This window comes from Bufo gargarizans, chromosome 11, assembly GCF_014858855.1.
Source record: "Bufo gargarizans isolate SCDJY-AF-19 chromosome 11, ASM1485885v1, whole genome shotgun sequence".
In the NCBI taxonomy this organism is placed as follows: Eukaryota; Metazoa; Chordata; class Amphibia; order Anura; family Bufonidae; genus Bufo; species Bufo gargarizans.
The window spans coordinates 72,618,616-72,640,842 of record NC_058090.1 but is presented as its reverse complement, the minus strand read 5'-3'; positions in this window follow the sequence as shown (position 1 = coordinate 72,640,842).

The window sequence follows — 22,227 nt, the reverse complement described above, 5'->3', positions numbered from 1 at the left end:
CCAGATCTATAAAAATATCACCTGATCTACCCCATCAAGTGAAAGGCGATAAAAAAATACACCAAACAGCGCTTTGCGACTTTTTGTGACCTCACTTCCCAAAAAGATAAACGTTCAGAAAGCCAAAATAAATTAAAATGGAAAATTAGCAAAACAAGTGACATTGTGAAATTACACCTCCATTTTGCTTTAATTTCTGTGGAATACTAGAAGGGTTAACAACATTTCTAAAATTTTGTTTTGATTAGTTTGAGGGCTGCCATTTCTAAAATGCACTAATGTATGGATTGTTTCTATTATGTCAGCTCCTCAAAGTGAATTCAGATCTGAATTGGTTTTTAAAAGAGTTGATATTGAAAATTGTCCTAAAATTCAAAAAATGCTTCTATAATTCAAAACCTTCTCGCGTCCTAAATAAAATGAAATTAACAAAATGACGCCAATATAAAGTAGACATATCGGGAATGTTAATTGATAAATATTTTGAGGTATTACTACCTGTCTTGAAAGCAGAGAGATTCAAATGTAGAAAAAAAAGTGAATTTTTTCAAAATTTTCTGTAACTTTTGGATATAGATAGATAGAATATATATATATATATATATATATATATATATATATATATATATATATATATATATATATATATATACATTTTGACTCAAATTTACCATTAAAATGATGTACAATCTCCATAATGGCTTGGATAAGTACAAGCATTCCAAAGTTATTACCACATAAAGTGACTAATTTCAAATTTGCAGAATTAGGCCTGGTCAGGAAGGGGGCAAATGGCCCGGTCTGGAAGTAGTTAATATCTGAATCTCAGAAAAAACTTTTAATTCTGGGTTTAATTATTTTAATATCTGCCCATACATTTTCTCCCTCTCTTCACAGATCTCACTAAAGGGAACGTATGACATAGTCAGCTAGGTCTTGCTATATGGATAGCCTGGTTGTCTATGGCAGTGGGGTGGAGGACGAGTCACACACCTATGTTTTGTGGCACAGGCTCAATTTTGATTACTTCAACTGGTAATAAAATCCTCATGAATTTCCAAAGTGATTGGTACAGAGAAAAGGATTCCTTCTGACGTACACCATCTGTGAGTAACTTTCATAACATTTTTTATTTTCTTTCATATAACTGTGATATAAAGGCTTTCAACTGCTGGTATTGATTAGTAAATTTGCCAACGCATCTTTCTATAGAAGCCTAAAAACATGTTGGGGGGAGTTTATCAAATTTAGTGTGAAGGTAAACTGGCTTAGTTGCCCACATCAACCAATCTGATTACACCTTTCGTGTTTCAGCTCCTACCAAAACTAAAAGGTGGAATCTAATTGGTTGTTATTGGCAATTAAGCCAGTTTTCCTCTATCAGTTTTGATAAATCTTTGAGGCGTAAATAAGTTGCAAATGATGACTCGCACCATATTTGTGCCATTGTTTCTCAATTCTCGCCACTTCACAAAAGTGACCAGAGAAGGGTGAGGCTGAGCGGGACTTATGGGATTTACTATAATGTATAATGGATACTGGCATAAATTATAGCTGATATCTATACCAGATTCACTTTCTGGCACATGGATAGCCAAAGGATGTGCCAAAGGGTCACTGAGCTTCTTAATAACATAAGGGTTTATCGGTGGCAACCTGAAGGCCGAGACCCCCACCAATTACTAGAATGAGAAGATAGAAGTCCATTCTCTCTCCTCGCTTCAAGAGGTAGAATCGAGCTGGGCCCCTTAGACTTTTTATTGAGCCCATCTCCTGAGGAGCTGATATGCAAGAGCTTTTCTCTCAAAGTTCTAGCAAATCGGTGGGGAAGTCAGCACTCGGACCTCCACCATTCACTAGAACAAGGAGACAAAAGTGCTCAGTCTATTCTCTCTCCTCACTGCAGGAGATGGAATTGAGCTGGGCCCTTAGATTTATTTTTATTTTTTATTGAACCCATCTCCTGAGGAGCTGATATCTGACAGATTTTCTCTCTCCTTGTTCTAGCAATCTGCCACCAATCAAAGCCTTTGATATTTCGCTTTTTGACATATCAAAACATTTTATTCAAAAATTCTGTGACTTTTTTTTTTATAAATTTGGCACATCTTCAAATTAGTGGCACTGGAAACACTATCCTTAGTAAATCTGACCCATTTGCTCTTTTGATATCTATTATGTTAGTTTGGGGTGTGTGTGTATGTATGTATATATGTATATATGTGTGTGTGTGTGTATATATATATATATATATATATATATATATATATATATATATATATATATTCATTCATATTCTTAAGTGCATAGAATGTGTCGGCAGATAAGAACCATTTGGCCCATCTAGTCTGCCCAATATAATAAATACTATGAATAGTCCCTGGCCCCATCTTATATGAAGGATGGCCTTATGCCTATCCCATGCATGCTTAAACTCCTTCACTGTATTTGCAGCTACCACTTCTGCAGGAAGGCTTTTCCATGCATCCACTACTCTCTCAGTAAAGTAATACTTCCTGATATTACTTTTAAAACTTTGCCCCTCTAATTTTAAACTGTGTCCTCTTTTGTAGCAGTTTTTTCTTCTTTTAAATATTCTCTCCTCTTTTACCGTGTTGATTCCCTTTTAGGTATTTAAGTTTCTATCAAAATTTACATTAATAACCCCAAAACCGCAAAGAATTAAAAAACTGTTGGTCTGTCTACTGTATCACAAAATAGAGAATATTCAACTGCAAATATCGGGACACATCATATGTGAAATTTAGTCTAAAACATTTTAATCTTTATATATATTTTTTATATATTTTACAGTCAAGGCAACCTGAACATCAAAATTGGAAGACCTTTATTTTCAGAAGACAATGATGGTTGGAATGATTTTTTTTTTATACTGGAATTTAAAAATGTATATGAGAATTGTATATATCCTAGAATGTAATTTTAATGTTTTTTATTCTTAATGTTTAATATGGAATTGAATGTACTGCTAAATAAACGTTCTACTGCTTTTTTAACTATTCTGTGTATTACATATTTGGCATTAAGATAATTCAAGATCATTAACAGTTTTATTCACTTGTCCTTTTAGTAAAAGAATTAGCATTTTCAAAGGATCTTATAAAGACTAAGGAATCCTTTGAGTAGTTATGTTTTTAATCGTTTTTGTACTTCCTAAATGCAAAATGTTCTCATTTTCTAAAAGTGTTCTTAAAAAAAAATCTTTACCATTTTTCTGCTATAGAGCGATTGATTTGAAATGCCTTTGTATTGCTGGCATACTGCTTCTGGCTATGTCATCTTTCTCTGCTCCCCAATCTCTTCTCCCAAGGGAGCCGGTGTAGATTGTAGGTATAACTTATGTCAGTCTAATGATATAAATGAGAATGAATGTTCTGGGTTGACGAGACCTGGCCCTGCACTGCCCATCCTCCCTCCCCATTAGATTTGCCACCTGGCCAGCATTTTGCTTAGATTGCTGGTACCGGTATTTTCCTTTTTACCGGCAACAATAATTGCTGGTAATTTCATTAGACAGATTCAATGGTTCCTCAGTCATCCTCTGAGTGGCTGACTGAGGAAGTGGAAGGAACAGATCACAACACTGTCTGAGACAGATCTTTGAACTCCATATATGGCTTAGGATTCCCAGCTCCATGTCCATATATGGAGTCAGTGCTTCTGGGAGTCCCTGCTCTGACTCCATGAATGACTGTGTCCACCATATATGGAGTCAGTGCTATGAAGATAAAGGGGTTATCGCCAAGCGCTGTCACTATACTTGGGGACACTCTGTGTATTTGCGTTTTTATTTAGCCTATTTTTAAATGTCTCGTTTCGAGGTTGTCACCATGTACATTAAAGGCAAAAACCTTTTAACACTCAGCTATACAGCTCAATGTTAATCAGTAATAGATATATTGTGGCAAAAAAATTCTGTAGTAGTTTCTAGTATTTATTTTGAATTCATATATAGCGTGCACCAAGGCCCATGAGCCTTCAGTTACGTCCCTGCCCAGGTGGGAATGATTGTAGTGATCAAATTGAGAATGCAATTAACATCCTTCTGCATATTTGGTTGTAGACAATCTTTGTGTTGGTCTGCTTGCCCTTTGAAATAATACATCGACAAAGCAAGGTTGGCACTGGCATCCATTAGTGTTGAGCAAAATGAAGCATCCAAAGCAGAGTTCGGTCCGAATCTGAATTTTCTTTTGCTTTGTGGTAACAAATTACTTTTCCTAAAGTAGTGGATGCACATTTTAGAAAGTGAAATTAAGGGTAAAGGAGACGAGCCCGGGATTAACCACAATGCCGTGCAGACAGACAAATCATAGGTAGCCATCGTCCTGTGATTTAACAGCTATAAAACCCTGATCCTGCACGGTTGCTGCCACATTAGCACTGTGTACATAACTGTGCAGCGCACCAAGAGTCATAGCTAATCCATTCTGTTAGCTGTAGAGTTACTGTGCCGACAGTATTACAGGCAGGTCTAATTTATCACAGTGTACATAAGTGTGCACCAATATTCACAGTTAATCCTTTCTGTTAGCTGTAGGGTTACTGTTCATCAGTATTACAGACCACCGTTACTTTTGGGCAGATTGGCCTGGGTATACCTGATTTATAACGATTCCTGATGAATAATATCTCATAATGCAGCACAAAGAGGATCAGATTGTTATGTACCCGGCTTGGATGGGAGGGGTGGGTTTTTTCTCTGGAAGGAGGAAGCTTTGACTTGGGGAGCGTCTTCATTTCTTTATGGTAAACATTTTTATGACCCTTATTAAATTAGTTTTTGGAGTCAGACAACCCCTTTAAATCCAGAGCTCATCTTATGTCCTTAGTGCTTCAATGCACATCATAGTGTACAGGATTTCCATTCCTTTAAATATTCTCACGTATCCTTTTTCCAGCCAGTGATTATTCTATGCAGTGTCCTTATGAGAAACATTCAGTCTGACCTCAAAATGATGAAAATGCAAATGATCGCCCATGTAACGATATCTCAGCTCCACAATGTTTTTCAAATTGGTATATGCTACACTGACATCATTTACAAAGGGACATATTTAAAACACACCTGAACTTAAAACTTTAGAAGTTTTTAGATTTGCCCTTTCTAGACTGAGTGTTTTTTCATTTTCACTTTTTACGCCCATCTATCCCTAAACCATAACTTTTTTTTTTTCATTAATATAGCTGTATGAGGGCTTGTTTTTACAGCACAAGATGCACTTTCTAATCTCATGATTTATGGCTGCATACAATGTGGTGGGAAAAAATGTATAATGGAATGATATTGGAAAAAAATGCAATTTTTGGGGGTTTGTTTTTATGGCATACCCTATACAGTAAAACTGACCAGTTAATTTCATTCTCCAGGTCAGTACAAATGTGGCGATACCACATAGATGTATATTTTTACTTGCATTTTTCTACTGAAAATTCTGTTCCTTATAACTTTTTTTGTAGTTATGTGCACAGAGTTGTACAAGGGATCATATTTTGCAGGTCGATCTGTACTTTGCAATGATACTGTCATGGTCCCTCCCGTAACCATGGTGAGAAGATCGGATAGACTTGCTGCACGTGAGGCTATCTGACAGGTCTGTGTTTTCCTCATAGTTTGTCGTTTGGCAGGATCTCACCTCTCCACAGCTTCTGCTTGTTATCAGTAATGAGGCTCTATATAGGTCCGCCTCACACTGCTGACCATGTGTTTTGATCTTTCTTGTTGGAGTTGCTAGAGCTTGTTTTGGATCTCTTGCTTCTCCAGACATTCCAAAGCGAAGTGCTTGTTGCCTTTTATGTTCACTGGTGTGTTTTGTTCTAGGCCTCAGGGAGATGCGGGTTCCATATCTGGGAAGGAACCAGCTGTCTCCTCTCCTGCCACCTATCCTAGGGCTTGTCGGTTAAAGCAGAGCCTAGGTAAATGGCATATGGACATTTCCACCATCGGGATCTGCTCATACTGGCCTATCTATTACTAGGAGATCACCATCCCTCTTCCTTAGCTTTAGAGGCCTAGATTGTTGTCTATTTCTTTGTGTGTATCTGGTGTTTTCCCCATTACCCATGACAGATACAATTTTAAGGTGCATTTGACTTTTTGGTAATTTGTATATATTTTTATTTTTTTTTAAGGGAGAAGTGAACAAAAAAATGGCAAATGGGTCATTTAGACTTTTTTTTTTTTTTTTTTTTTTTTTTCTGTTCCACAGTTTTTTGTATGGGATAAATATTTTTATATTTTAATAGTATGGGCATTTCTGCATGCATATTCATGGTGTTTATTTTTTTTTTTTTTTTTTTTTGTTTTTATATATATTTTTTTTATTTTATTTATAAAACCATAGTTTTTCACCCTTTTTTTTATTTTTATAGAAATTATTATGCAGCAGGAGGACAGCAGCTGCTTCAAACCCGCTCCAGCTCTCCTGATCTCTGCTGGGAGGAGCCAGAGCATACCTGGAAGCACAGGCCTCCAGGTATTCACACTCTCAGAACAGCAGGCACCCAGCTGTTATGGCACCTGCTCCACTCTCGAGCGGGAGCAATTTTTAAATGCTCGACTACAAACTTATTTTTACGTGGGGTGGTCTGAAAGGTTAAACAAAAAATCCAATTTACTTGAAGGCGTTCTAGACCAGGGATGCCCAACCTGCGGCCTTATAGTTCAGGGATGCCCTTCTGGGAGAAATATTTCCTTCCGGGGACCTTTCATTATGGTGTGCCAATGGCAACAAATTTTCTAAAATCCTCCAAGTCCACCAGTTTATATGGCAGTAGTTGGTGGGCTAGCATTTCCGACAAGTCAGCGGTTGGGCAAGAGGGTTATCCGGCGTCTTTTTTTTTTTTTAAACTCTATCATTTGGACCATGGAAGCCTGCCTTGTGCCAGATAAACGCGATGGTGGCACGGTGGAAGGTGGAGTGGAGGACAAATGGCAGGAGAGAGAAGAGGCAGGGCGTGGAGCGCCAGGAGTGTGGGTTCTGACGGCGTTGCTCCCACTGGGCTTGGTGATGGGAGGCCAGATGCCTTCTTAAGGCTGTCGTCCCTAGGTGAGTGTTGGCCTTACCGCGACCTATGCATTGACAGCACAGGCTTCAAATGGCAACGCTATTGTCAGGAGCTGACACATTAAAACAAGCCCACACTGCGGAGCCATGTGCTGGCGTCCTGGGAGCGCAAGATGTGACTGTGCATGGTGCATGGCTCGCTCCAGATACATGTGCAGTCTGCTTTTTGCCTCCTGTGCACTGACAGTTCTGCCTGCTTCTCCTCCGTCTCTCCCTCTGAACTCCCCTTCTCTTTCTCTCTTGGAGGCATCCACGTGATGTCATCACCTTCACCACTGACATTAGAGATCTTGGCGTAGTTAGCAACAGCGGTGACCACCCTCCTTGGGCTGATGTGGGTACTGTCAGGGTGGCAGCCGTTGCTACCGTCTCTTCATCCGATGCCAAGAATGCCTGCACATTGGTAAGGTCTGGAAATTGATGGGAAAATATTTCCTCTGACCCAAGTGGAGGGACTGTGGTGATGTCTTTGGGGGTGCACACAGCAGAGAATAAGGAGGGTCAAGATAGAGAGGGTGCAGAAGCGGAAGGCTGAGTGAGACACTCAATCAACTCTGGTGTGTCTTTTGACATGATGGCACGCACCTTCTCCAACTTCCTACTTAGACTCCTGCCTTGTGCACCTGCCCAACCCCTACCACCCCTGCGGAACGGTCTGCCTCTTCCTCTGCCATTTATTTTCAAAATGATCCAGTGCCAAAGTCCCTAGAGAAGAGCAGTATTTGTGGAAGCTGGTATATCGCACCCCTCAATCATTTTTTTTTTTTTTTTGGTTGGAGCAACAGGTATATCACACCCATTGCAAATAGTTTTTCCTATAACGCTTGTCCTTCTATGTAGCTGCTGTATCTCAGCAGAACCGCACACAACTGCTGCACAACACAAATGAACTATAATATACTTTCTATGTTAGAAGGAATATTATAAGTATGTCACACCCCTCAGTATATCACACCTATCGATTGCACACCTATACCAGTCCTTAAAAGTACTTTTGTGGCCCTATTAGCTAGCAGTTTGGTTTCCCTAACGAGTCTGTCCCTGCTCCACAAAGCAACCTCTCCCTACACTTTCAAAACACAGAATGTAAAATGGCTGCCAGATCAGGTTCTGTTATAGGGTGGGGTGAGTGCATGTGCTAAAGCAACTCAATTGGCTGTCCTATCCCACCTGATGGATGTATCATGGGTCAGAGTTTGGCGCAATGCAGAAGAATATGGCGCATGCGAACATTGCCATATGTACGCATGTTCAGCGAATCATGAACGAGCAAAGTTCGCCAGGAAAAATGACCACCGGGCGACCATCTCTACCCACCATCCCAAGAATGGGAGTCCTGTTCTCCCATATGAATAGAGTGCATGCCTCCCAACTTCTGAAAAGTCCAAGGAGGTACAACAGCAGCAAAGCACATAGCATGCTGTGCAAGAGCTTCTTACACTACACCCCTAACTCTGCCTAATGTCTAGCTTTATGCGCCCAATCAATTTTCCATCCCCACACAGTAATTATTCGATCTTACTATCCCTTCACCATAGTTGGAACCCTTAGTGCTCCCACACATTAGTTGGGCCCCCCCAGTGCCACACAGGGACACGCTGTTAACAAGGCGAGGTGCCTCAGGTGGCCTTTTGTAGGGAAAAGTTGGGGACAGCAAGCCAGCGATATGCAGCAGTACTCAGTAACAGTGGATAGAGTACAGTACTGCGCTGTGTTAGGAGAAGACCAGCTCAGGGTGTACTGCTCTGATGAGGATTAGTGCATCCTGACTTCTAGCACAGCACTGATGCCTTTGCTGTGTCTCCAGAGCCAGATTAAAGGGAGGGCACAAGTGGTTCCACCACTAAACAGGAAGAAGGGCCTCTACCAGTTCATGTTTGAGCCTCTGAAAGCCCATTTGGTACACAGTGAACCTGCGCCTCAGCGCATAATATTACTGGTGGACTACAGGGGCACATTATACTACAGGACGTATTATACTACAGGTGGCCTACAGGAGTGCATTATACTAAAGGAGGACTACAGGAGTGCATTATACTACTGGGGGACTACAGGAGTGCATTATACTACTGGGGGACTACAGGAGTGCATTATACTACTGGGGGACTACAGGAGTGCATTATACTACTGGGGGACTACAGGAGTGCATTATACTACTGGGGGACTACAGGAGTGCATTATACTACTGGGGGACTACAGGAGTGCATTATACTACTGGGGGACTACAGGAGTGCATTATACTACTGGGGGACTACAGGAGTGCATTATACTACTGGGGGACTACAGGAGTGCATTATACTACTGGGGGACTACAGGGAAACTGCAGGAGTGCATTATACTACAGGGGGCCTTCAGGTGCACATTATGCTACAAGGGAATATAGGGGGAGCATTATACCACAGGGGGACTGCAATGGTTACTGTACTACAAAGGGACTTCAGGGGCAAATTATACTACAGGGGGAGAACAGGAGCGCATTATACTACAGGGGGAGAACAGGAGCGCATTATACTACAGGGGGAGAACAGGAGCGCATTATACTACAGGGGGAGAACAGGAGCGCATTATACTACAGGGGGAGAACAGGAGCGCATTATACTACAGGGGGAGAACAGGAGCGCATTATACTACAGGGGGAGAACAGGAGCGCATTATACTACTTGGGGAGAACAGGAGCGCATTATACTACAGGGGGGAACAGGAGCGCATTATACTACAGGGGGGAACAGGAGCGCATTATACTACAGGGGGAGAACAGGGGCGCATTATACTACAGGGGGAGAACAGGGGCGCATTATACTACAGGGGGAGAACAGGGGCGCATTATACTACAGGGGGAGAACAGGGGCGCATTATACTACAGGGGGAGAACAGGGGCGCATTATACTACAGGGGGAGAACAGGGACTCATTATACTACAGGGGGAGAACAGGGGCGCACTATACTACAGGGGAGAACAGGGGCGCACTATACTACAGGGGGAGAACAGGGACTCATTATACTACAGGGGGAGAACAGGGGCGCATTATACTACAGAGAGAGAACAGGGACTCGTTATACTACAGGGGGAGAACAGGGGCGCACTATACTAACAGGGGGACTACAGGGGCGCATTATACTACAGGGGGACGACAGGAAATGATTCTACAGGTGTGTATTATACTATGGGGATTTATACTATGGTCAGATAACACAATTACTCACATAAAACTACATCTTTATAGTTTTTTTAAACCATAAAGAACTGAAAAAGCCCATGTATGTTTAAGGGCTGTTTCACACGAGCGGATGCCGTGCGTGACATCCTCACCGTGAATGACAGCCAAGACCCGATGCGGACTGCAGAGGTACGGAGCAGTAACATGATTATTAATGCTCTTTGCCTCTCTGTGATCTCTTTACTACGAAATCACAGTGACATCTTTATCTCACTATGATTTCGTAGTAAAGAGATCACAGAGAGGCACGGAGCATTATCAATCATGTTACTGCTCCGTGCTTCTGCTGTCTGCATCGGGTCTTGGCACTCATTCATGGAGCGGATGTCACGCACGGCATCCGCTCGTGTGAAACAGCCATAATACTCTCAGGGACTAGCAGAGGACTAATATCAACTCATCCATGTACATGTAGGTGGGACAGAGTTGTGCTTTATTACACTGTGGTACCAATAAACTGTGTAGTGTATTTTTTGCGTCTCACAGGTTGTGTATATATATATATTACACTTAATAGCTTTTGTACTGTTCACTTGACAGTGTATTGTTTGGTCACTCAAACGTCCGTTATATACACAGTGCCTGCTGGGGACGGAGGAGGGGATGTAATAAGCCCCTGACGCTAGATTGCTGATATTTGGCGTCTATATATTGCGCTTATTCTTTTATGCTTCTATGACTGGCCACAAACTTTAGACAATGTAGCTTCAGCCCCACTGTCTGTGCCAGTATATACAGCGATTCTATTCCATCTTCTCTGCTCACATTGCTAGCATAGATCCAATATGGAGATGTCTCCTCTCACCCCCCCCCCCCCCATATCTAATACACTCTGTCCCTCAGACTTTCCCCTACATGTATGATTGGTTCCACCGCTAAAGTCGCATCTACGGCCAAACTTGTCGGGAGGGGTAGTATCTGTTGTGTGTTTTTAGACGGGGCTTAGCGGTGGAACCAATCATGCATGTAAGGGAAAGACTGAGGGACAGAGTGTATTAGAGCGCTGTAGTGTGAATACAATATATATAAGATTGGGAAGATACGAGATGCAATCAAGGAATACTTTGTACTAAATCTACTGAGCCTTAAAGCTGCAAAGAGGAGACTGCAAAACGAAATCAGTGACCGAACTAATAGCAGCGACCCGGCAACTGGAAAGAAAAGCGATCCCAGCACGCGGGGCGGCGAGTCCGGGAGCGACCTCGGCAGCTACAGTTCTCAATACAGAGAAACCGCTCAGACGTAAAGTGCCTCCGCTACAACCAACAGGGCGTCAGGTAGCTACATAGCAGCAATATGTATCTTATTCTGACGCTAAAGAGAGAACATGTTGACTAAGAGGGGAAAGTATCAAACAAAAACTCAGCGCACAATAGTAATGTAAAGCACCTTTTTATTGATAATATATCACTGAATCAACGGGCACTAAATAAAATAATACAATCGATCAGATTATATATATTATGAAATATTGAGGATGAACTGGGACTTTATTATATGCACACAATCATTTATATATATTTTTTTTTTATTCACACTTATTTTGACTTATTTTTATGGATTTTCCTTGGACTCTTTGGAATGGATTCGTTATATGATATATGAACTTGTGCTTCAGAGAGAATCATGGGACAATAGAAATAACCGTCAATCAAAGTAACAATTGCTATCCTATGCTATTTTTTGCTCATTTGCCTTATACAAATTTTATTTAAGTTTTATGCAATTATGTATGTAGTGATATTACCTTCTTGACTCAATGTGAGTGATTACGATGGTGATATCATTACAGGTCCTTCCCACTTCTCCTCTCAACTGCTGAGCTCTGGCCCCGCCTGCACTGATCACATGATGGTAATATCATTACAGGTCCTACCCACTTCTCCTCTCCACTGCTGAGCTCCGGCCCCGCCTGCACTGATCACAAAATAGTGATATCATTACAGGTCCTTTTCACTTCTTTCCACTGCTGAGCTCCGGCCCCTCCTGCACTGATCACATGATGGTGATATCATTACAGGTCCCTTTCACTTCTTTCCACTGCTGAGCTCTGGCCCCTCCTGCACTGATCACATGATGGTGATATCATTACAGGTCCCTTTCACTTCTTTCCACTGCTGAGCTCTGGCCCCTCCTGCACTGATCACATGATGGTGATATCATTACAGGTCCTTCCCTCTTCTCCTCTCCACTGCTGAGCTCTGGCCCCGCCTGCACTGATCACATGATGGTGATATCATTACAGGTCCTTTCCACTGCTGAGCTATGGCCCTTCCTGCACTGAACACATAATGGTGATATTATTACAGGTCTGCAACACTTCTCTTTTCCACTGCTGAGCTCTATCGCCTCCTACACTGATCACTTGATGGTGACGTCATCACAGGTCCTTCAGCTCTTGCACTGTACTCTAACCCTATAATGCCCGCCCTGCGGTGCCCCTACTCCTTCCCCCTTGAAAATCCCAGACATTTATGGTCACACTAAAGTTAAAGACTGTTCTGGAAAAGGCTGTGCTTGTGGTGCATTGTGACTGATTGGTCGCTATGGGCAGTGAAGACAGTCTTACTTGTAGATCGCTTTGATAATAAGAACCAATTCCTCATCAGGGGAGGTGCGCTGCGCCCATGTTATTATTTTTTGCATGTAATCCCCTAATATTATATACAATACGCATGTATATATTCAGGCCAGGCTGTGTTCCAATTTAGACACAAAAAGGGATATGCGGCTAAATTTGCAACTTACCAGACGTAGAAGATTGATCCATTCGCCCCACAGCGTTCACCTGAACAGTCGTTGACACTCGGCATCATTCACTGCTATCAGACTTCCGAAAACTGCCGAGCATACTCGTTATTTTTGGAATTCCCATAGCAATGAATGGAGAGGACGCTGTGCATGCGCAGTGTGCTGTCCGTGTACTTCCAACCCCTGTTCTGGAGATATGAGCACGGGACCTGCATCTATCGCACACTTATGGCACATCCTATCGATATACGCCGTATACGTCCCAGATGGGAATACCCATTATACCTCCTCGCTGACAAAATCATGTATACACCCCTGAAGCCAAAGAACGCAAAATGAAGACCGAGAATAAAGACACAGAAAACGGTAATTGGGGAATAAATGGCCAAATTGCGGTTCTCCTGCTGCTGTAGAACTACAACTTCAACTAATCCCTGCTGTAGGCTGATAGCTGAAGGCAGTCTGGGCATGCTGTGAGTTGTAAAGCCTTAGGTTGGCCATCCCTGGGTTAGGGTGACTGCTTTCATAACCCCCAACAGGAGGAGATCACACCCGGGTCAGTGGGTGACGATACAACACACAGAATGGAAAGCATAATCTATAGAGACATTACAGGGAGGAGGTATCAGAGGAGAGGACTACAACTTCCAGCACAACCAGTCGTTATTAAAGGATATCAGAGGAAGTTTCAGAGAGGAAGTATATGATGAGAGGACTAAAACTCCCAGCATGTACAGACTGATATATTGTGATAGTAGAGCACATTACAGGGAGGAAGTATAATATGAGAGGACTACAACTCCCAGCATGTCCTGGCTGATATGGGAATTAGAGGACATTACAGGGATAAGGTATAAGATGAGAGAACTACAACTCCCAGTATATCCAGGTCATTATTATGGAATATCGGAGGACAGTCCAGAGAAGTATGAGAGGAGAGGACCAGGTTCAGAGTGGCCCACAGGGGGTACAGGCCCCTAGTCCCCCACCCCTGGCACGTGGCACAGTAGAGTGGCGGCACTTCATATAGATGGGCAGTGTACGAAAACTGGGTAGATTATTACTGTAGATGCATCTGGTGGCTGAGATGACTTCTAGACCCCAAGGCAGGCCAGGCAGTGTCCTCCTTTTCTAGGCACCCGGCTTCTTGAAGCCGCTGCAGGGACCCCAATCATCTGGCAACATCTTGCTGCTGTCTGCCGATGTGTGAGCGAGTAATATCTGCATGTTAGACGCACGTTAGGGGCATTAGGGTATGTACGGGAACATAAAGAGGAACTACAATGTCTAAAAGAGGCACAAAAGGGGGCATCACACTGTGCGGAAGGAATGCCTGTGTCATTATGGTACCTAGAGGCACATAGCGGTACTTATGGGGGCATTATACTCTTTGGGGTACAAAAGAGGACATCGGTGGGGGCACACAAGGGGGCACGCACTGAGTGGATGCACATAAAGGGGAATCCTACTGTGTAAGATAAATTGAAAGATTACATTGTGTGTGGGGGCATAGAGGATGGCATTACACTGAATGGGGACAGATAGAAGGTCACCACAGAATGGAACGTGTCGGACCATGAAACCCAACAGTATGGAGGAAACACACTCTTTCCGGGGACTTATGTGTTCGCAGCAATTCTAGAGATTTTCTATGTATTTGGTAAATCTATTTTTGTTTTTTCAGTATTTCTTCATTTGTGGGAGCGTATATAACACCTGGTTGACCCCCATCTGTACACATTTAGAAGGGGCGCGTCCTCCAAACATTGCGTGTAACTCAGTACGTATCAGACTTGTCATATTACATGAAAACGGAAATAAAAGGAAAAATTCCAAAGAAATCCTCCAGTGTCGTGTGTGGCCAAGACCATGATCGCTAATGCTGTTATTATAAGGTGTCAACATTTCTTTTAGTGATATCTGTTCCTGGAAATGCTGGGTGACCACCAGTATGGCTGTCCTGTGAGGTCACGGGGGTTGTCACCCAGCTTTTCTACAATCCTGAATAGCACAATGCCATGTTCTGCAGTGATAGGGGATGGACTGATGCAGAACAAGCAGATCTGCCACTCTAGAAAAACTCAATGGCAGCTCCCATAGGGGCGGTCACCCAGCTTTTCTAGAGGCCTGAATGGCAAATCTTGCTGTCATGTAGGGATCAGGGATTGACGTGTTTAACAAGGAAGATTTGTCATGTAAGACCTCATGAGAGTAAAAGTCTCCAATACGGCCCCTTTACGGTAGGGCTCAAATATCATAGAAGACACTGCTGTCAGTGGTGAACAGCGGTACTGCGAGTGACGAAACGGTATTGAGAATTACAATAAGATCGGAAGCAATCTCCAATAAAGGTTTCGACCGTGATGTCTGGGGGGGGCAGCTACAGGGGGTGCTGTGTTTGGAAGATTCATATCTATATCTATCTGCCTCAAGGTATAAATAGCCATGTGATAAGAAAATATTACTTTAGAAAGGTTTGTTGGTCCCATCTTGAATATATGGCAATTTGTCTTCCTTTGTTATACAGCTCCTTACAGACATTGTCCTCTTACAGTCAGTCCTTATCGCCAATCTGATGTCACCCATGGTCAGATTTGAAGGCCTACACTCCAAGACAGAAATATTAATCACTGAGCCACCATGCCTTCCAAGACTGCCAAGCCCTTTTGAAAACTCCTAAGGAGTGATGGAAATGTCATAGAAAACATTGGCGCCCCCATCCTCCACTCCCAATGGCTGGTTCATATCACCACTCACCTCATCATGCTTACTTCTACCAATGCCTGCTGTGGCTCATCGCTTAGGGCTGGTGGTGTTCACATCTGTGGTCCTGGGTTTGAATCTGACTATGGCTGTAATTTGCATGTAGCACTTTCTCAGTGGGTTTCATCCATTAAGGTGCAACTTGGTTATTTTGGAGATTAGGTTATGAGCTTCAATGGGGCCAGTGAGTGGTGCTTTCTGTACAGTGCTATGAAAGTACAATAAATGAAGGTCTCCCTAAGAGGACACCAATGAATGTTACTTTAGAAGAACTTTGGCTTGCGCTGTATGTTGGCCCACTTTGTCAGTCTCCGTCATTTTGAAGAATAAGAGGTTCATCATCCATCTCCTTCTTCTGCACCTCATACTTATATATGACTATAAATATCCCTGTACTTTACATTGTGAGGGGGTATTCTCTAGATATTCATCTCCTGAAATATTGTGGTCACCACTGGGAAATATCGTGTCACCATTTAGAAAACATCTGCTACTTTGGGTAGCATGGTGGCTTAATGCTTAACAGTGATGTTTTGCAGTGCTGGGGTCCTGAGTTCAAATCTAATTTACACTTGTGGAAGTGGCAGAGTGATTATTTGAAAGGGTTCACTTGCCTTTTATTGCTGCCTTCTGTCCTCAGTAATCAAGTACTTGGGCAGTACTAGGCTTAGGAACATTGAGAAACTCTGGCACTATATAGACATCTCTTTACCTAAAGGGTCTTCTCCCATTGCTGGTTTATGTCATCATTAAGCTCTGGCTGCTTGCTTGTAAGGCAGCAGTGCTAACCACTGAGCCACCGCTCAGCTCAGTACAATACTATGCTCCTTGGTTCAAATCCAACCTCACACTGTTACCTGATGGGGAGGTTTCACTGGATAGTAAGGTTCAATTTCGGCTGTGTTAATTAATGTTGGTCTCCCTGGTGGAGACCAAACACCACACGTAACTACTTTTTTTTTTTTTTAATGCTCCCAAAAAAGAACTTTCCTCCCTCACACCAAATTACCACCTACTGGTTACAGTTCCCAACACCACACAGCCTCTATCCCATAAGTTCTCACCTTTGATCAGGATTGAACCAAGGGTCCCCACTTCTCTACACCATCAGCAGTCACACATTACTAACCTCTGGAGCCACCAAACTGCTCAACAGAAAGACCTGCTATTAGGGGGATGATGACATGACCCAGCAATGGGAGGAGGCCCCCCTATCTTGTTATATTTCCATAACCTTATAGTGTTTGTAAAAAACAGACGTTGGACAGCCTTGTGGCTCAGTGCATAGCACTTGGGTCTTGCAGCATTGGGATCCTTGGTTCAAATCCAATTTACTTATTTTTGGTTCAAATCCAATTTATTTTTGCTCACCAATATAATAGCAACATATTACACAGCTATAGTCCAAGGTAAGAAAACAACCCAGGGACAACAAACAATCTATATGCCATGTTGTTTTTAAGCAGATTTGAACCAAGGATCCCAGGACCACCAATACACCAGCACTAACCTCTGAGCCACCACATTGCCCAACAAAGAAAATCCCTTTTGAAAACTCTATGAAGTGATAGAAATGTCATTGCCCAAAACATATGGTGCGTTCACCCATTGCTAGTTCATGTCACCACGTGCCTCATAGCTCATGCTAATATTAAGCTGGATGGTGGCTCGGTAGTTAGCACTGTTGTCTTGAGTTTGAATCCACATGAGACTTATATTGGCACGGAGTGTGTATGTTCTCCGTGAGCTTCCTTCAGAAACATACAGCTAGGTGGTGAGCTCCAATGGGGCTAGGGAGTGATAATCCTCTTCGTACAGGGCTCATGCACACAACAGTATTTTGCGTTCAGTATACTGGCCGTTTTTTTTTTTGTTCAGTATGCCGTACATATACTGAACCATTCATTTCAATGGCTCAGCAAAAAAAAAACTGGTGTCTACGTGCGCATTCCGTTTCAGTGTTTCCGTACCGTGAAAAGATAGAACATGTCCTATTCTTGTCCGCAAATCACGGTGCTTGGCTCCATTCAAGTTAATGGGTCTGCAAAAAAAAAGGAACACATACAGAAATGCTTCCGTATCCCTTCCGTTTTTGCTGAACCATCTATTGAAAATGTTATGCCCAGCCCAAATATGTAATTACTGTATATAGCATACGGAAAAACGGAATGCAAAAACGGAAAGGAAACACAACGGAAACAAAAAAACTGAACAACTGATCTGTAAAAAATGGACCGCAAAACACTGAAAAAGCCATAGTGTCGTGTGCATGAGCCCTAAATGGAAGTCTTGCTTGAGGAGAGTAAGAAATGGTCGGTGGGGTAATATTTATCAATTTATTTTGCTCACTTACCATAGCAGCAACAACTTACACAGCTCCTTACAGACATTGTCATCACACACAATCAGATGTCTGGGAGAAAACAAAACTTCTATACAGATGTCAACCATGGTCCACTTTGAATCAAGGCCTGTGCTGCTGTAAGACACCAATGCTAACCACTGAGCCACCATGCTGCCCAACACCAGCAAACACTATGAAGTGGGTGATGAAATGACCTAGCAATGGGAGGAGTACCCATTTATATTTTCATTATTTATTTTTTACTATAAGATTCTATGGCTGCTGTTGGGCAGTATGGTGGCTTTGTGGTTAACACTGGTGCAGGCCCTAGTTCAGGTGGGACGTATTTTGGAGCTTGTGTGTTCTCTCTGGATTTCCTTTCACACTCCAGAGACATTTGATGCGAGTGATGATAATGTCTCTAAGGAGCCATGTAATATGTCTCTGCTATGTAAGCAAGTAACTTACATTAGGGCCCCCTAGAGGGGGCCAATAAATGTTACTTTAGAAGATAAATGCTAGTTCATGTCACCACGTGCCTCATAGCGCATGCTAATATTAAGCTGGATGGTGGCTCAGTAGTTGAGTTTGAATCCATATGAGACTGATATTGGCATGGAGTGTGTATGTTTTCCGTGAGCTTCCTTCAGAAACATACAGCTAGGTGGTGAGCTCCAATGGGGACAGGGAGTGATGATCCTCTTCGTACAGGGCAGCAGAGTAAATGGAAGTCTTGCTTGAGGAGAGTAAGAAATGGTCGGTGGGGTAATATTTATCCTCAATTTTTTTTGCTCACTTACCATAGCAGCAACAATGTACACAGCTCCCTACAGACATGGTCATCAAACATCTGGGAGAAAACAAAACTTCTACACAGATATCAACCTTGGTCCACTTTGAACCAAGGACTGTGCTGCTGTAAGACACCAACTCTAGCCCCTAAGCCACCATGCTGCCCAACACCACCAAACACTATGAGGTGGGTGATGAGAAGACCTAGCAATGGGTGGAGTACCCATTATTTTTCACTATGACATTCTATCGCTGCTGTTGGGCAGGATGGTGGCTTTGTGGTTAACACTGGTGCAGGCTTTAGTTTAGGTGGGACGTATTTTGGAGCTTGTGTGTTGGCCCTGGATTTCCTTCCACACTCCAGAAGCATTTGATGTGAGGGATTATAATGTCTGTAAGGAGCCATGTAATATGTCTCTGCTATGTAAGCAAGTAACATACACTGGGGCCCCCTATAGGGGGCCAATAAATGTTACTTTAGAAGATAAATGGAGCTTCTGAACTAATATTTGTCAGTCTCCATCCATAGCATCAGTATATGATGTGGGGCATCCCCCTCTGTATGTTGGCAGTGTGCGATCACAAATTCATTTAACCCTTTAAAAACATCAGTTACTTATTCATATCAGTGAAAAGTGTCTGTTTGCCCACTGTGATGCAGTTTTCATGTACAGAACCTGTTCTGGTCAGGCTGAACTGTAGATGATGCGGGTCACCCTCTGTATGTTATCAATGCGATATCAGTGGCCCAAATTCAATTAATTCTAAAAATCACAGGTTTTTATGCCCATAATTTGTATTTTAATGCCACCTTCAACAGGTTTTCCTTTAGTACAGCTCGCTGCAACTTTTTTTTAATTTTCTATTACTGGTGATAACTAGGGTTAAGCAAAATCGACTTCGGATGAAACATCCAAAGTCGATTTGCATAAAACTTTGCTCTATACAGTATTAGAACGTATTGGCTCAATGAGCCGAAGTTATTGCTTCGGGTAATAACTTCATAAATGAATTTGCACTGTAAAAAAAAAAAAAAAAAATCCCGAACTCAGGTTTGGTTCCAAGTGGATGTTTCATCCGAAGTCGATTCGCTCATCCCTAGTGATAACATCTAAAAAGTCTGTAAAAAAAAATTACAATGTCAATAAGAAACCAACTTCAGCCTCATCAGTTACTGCCCCTCATCAGCTGCCAGCCACCCCGCTCAGACTCTGTGTCCTGAGTCATTACTCAGTGTCAGGGACCAGAGGCTTCTCTGTAACTTACAGTAATTATCTCAGTAACCCTACTAGGGGCTTCAGCACTAAAGAGAAGGGAGAGCATTACTTTCTTCTACTGACACAACCGGTTCACACACAGTTGTCGTTGTCGGCACTTTCCTGCCAGATATCACATTAGTCATTCACCGTACTTTACAATGTAAGCCAATAAAGGTTGTTAAGTTTTTATACTGCAACTCATCACTGACAGAGCCATAATCAGACATCTATACTTAATTACACACCAATCCACAGCTAAAGTGAGATTTCATTAAGTTTTATTGATTTAAAACCAATTCCCAGAGAATTTCTACCTTGTTGAAGAGTGAGGAGGTCATTCCAGCCATAGAGGTTTCTCTAATTATTATTATTACCAGCATCTCATAATGGCTGATCCACAGAATATCCTCCAATAGAATGGATGAGATGCAGTGAATATTAATAATGAGAAACTTTCATGGCTGGAAAGACAACCTTAATTGTTAAAGGGGGTTGTCCAGGTTCAGAGCTGAACCCAGACCTATCCCCATTTTCACCCAGGCAGGCCGTCTGATATGAGCATTGGATCACTTCAGGCTCAGATGCTGTTCCTTGCCCTGTGCTGAATCACGCAGGACAAAGGCTTTTTCTGGAGATCTGATGATGTATCAGGCTCTCGATGGGTAGAGCTAGGCAGAGACTTCCACCTAGCAGTGAGCCCAGTGACGTCACTGGCACTTATGGGCCAGATTTAGCGCTGCCCAGCCTGTAAAGCTGCTAGGGCAGCACTACAGTCCGCCCATCAGTGCTTGTGACTTCACCGTAAACACTGCTGGTTGGAAGCCTCCACGTAAGAGTGTAAAAAATATAAATAAACAGCCCTTTACTGCTCAATATATGTAGCAAAGGGCAAAAGAGAGAATCTCATATGAAAGGGGCTGCGTTAGATAACATAGCCGTAATTTGGAAATCGGATTCATTTCTATAAGAGGAACCAATTCTTAAAATAAAAAGCATCTAAAGTTTTTTTTAAGCTTTCCTATCACTAGCACGCTACACATTGCGTTTTGCCTGAAAATATGTGTGTTGTAGTCAAAGCTTAATGTAGGGAAGCGTGATGTTCAAGCCCAGTGGCATGCCCGTCTAAGTTTTTAACTTTGGCTACATCTGTGGTTCTAGAAATGGTGGTAAAAGGGGCCAAGCCTGTGCTTTGTACATGAGCATAAGCAAAACTTTTGTAAGATGAGTGCTTTGCCTTCAGTAGTGAGCTGTCTGAGGCTTTATAGTCCAATTCACTGGTAGATTGCGGCCAAACTTTCTTCCAAAGATTTGAGGGTTATGGCTTCCTCCCCAAACCAGACTCTCAGACGCGTGGTGGTAAATGGAAAGGGATAGATAGACATGTGCCAGTCCCCAAAGACCATCACTTCTGAATTTCAGCAGTTGACTTTGGTCCCATATGCTTGTCCGAACACCTCACATGTCTGGATGACTGCAGTCTCGTTGGCTAGTGTAGTAGACTCAGCATTCCTACTACATCTGGGACACGATAGGTGCCCTGGGGCATTGCAAAAATAATAGGTGGAATAATTGATGGCTGAAGGAAAAATAACTTAAGTTTCAGACCCTGTAATGACGTGCAATGGCAGCTATACTTAAACTTTCATCCAAACAATTGGCTTCATCTTCGTTCCAGCAGGCTTTGGCATAAACTGGCAGGCACACTCAACTCTGCTTTAGTGACAGGCTTACTTACTAACTTTGTTTTCCTTCTTTATGCTGCACTAAACTGTGCTTTAGTTTGGTTTGCTGTACTTCAGATCAGCTCTGGTATCGTTAAATGGGGTCCTGACGACTGTTATTCCCTCCCTGACACTCAGTAAACAACTAATTTACAGCCAAAGAACAATTTCCATTAAATGCTACTTCATTCAGGTCTTCTTGGCTCCAACAAAGAATCCAAATCAGAACAAACTAGAACTGCCACGAATATTCGCAAATTCGAATATTTGTTAGGAGTAGTGTTGAATGCA